This window comes from Cetorhinus maximus, chromosome 28 (genome assembly GCF_964194155.1).
Source record: "Cetorhinus maximus chromosome 28, sCetMax3.hap1.1, whole genome shotgun sequence".
NCBI classification, from domain to species: domain Eukaryota; kingdom Metazoa; phylum Chordata; class Chondrichthyes; order Lamniformes; family Cetorhinidae; genus Cetorhinus; species Cetorhinus maximus.
The window spans coordinates 4,210,126-4,210,710 of record NC_135906.1 but is presented as its reverse complement, the minus strand read 5'-3'; the positions used below and the strand labels follow the sequence as shown (position 1 = coordinate 4,210,710).

Here is a 585-nt window from a genome sequence, read left to right as displayed (position 1 = left end):
GCGCAATGGGGAAGGGCCGCTGTCTAAGACCTTTCTGCCACAGCGCACCGAGAGACTGGGAACTGTTTAGAGCCCCTCGGGCTGTACAGCTCAAAGTGAAAGCCTGTAAATGATTGTAATATTGTTTGTACTGATGCACCTGGTGATACATTTTGTTAAAGTTGAACCGGATTGTACCCTTGTAATGGTGTTTTTGAAATGGTTTGGAATGTGGTTGAAGATATTTTATGAATAAAGTATATTTTTGCAAAAAAAAAAGGTTCTCCCAGGACGATGCTAGCCCATTGCACTTCGGGTGTGCTGACGCCTGCGATGTCCCCAAATGCGGGATACTCGACTGTAAAATTTGTGGTAGTGGGGGACTGCGTTTGCGCTCTCCCCGATTCACAATTCAAAAAATAGATTTCATCATATCTTTCATTTTCTCTTCTATTTCCTGTCAGCAACCTTTTCTGAAAAAAGAAATATATAACCCCCAATGTGTGCTCTTCAAAATCTATACTGGACTGGTTATTTAGCTTTTTCTTTCCTCCTCGCAAATATTATCCAACCCCCATTCTTTTCCTCCCTGTCATTATCAGCCGA

The 585-nt window shown here is 42.2% G+C and overlaps 1 non-coding gene across 1 annotated transcript; it reads left to right on the top strand.

Moving 5' to 3' along the window:
• Positions 1 to 220: 220 nt before the first annotated feature.
• Positions 221 to 383, top strand: LOC144669220 (U1 spliceosomal RNA). Its single transcript, XR_013573639.1, has one exon. It is a non-coding gene; the product is annotated as a U1 spliceosomal RNA (small nuclear RNA).
• The last annotated feature ends 202 nt before the right edge of the window (positions 384 to 585 follow it).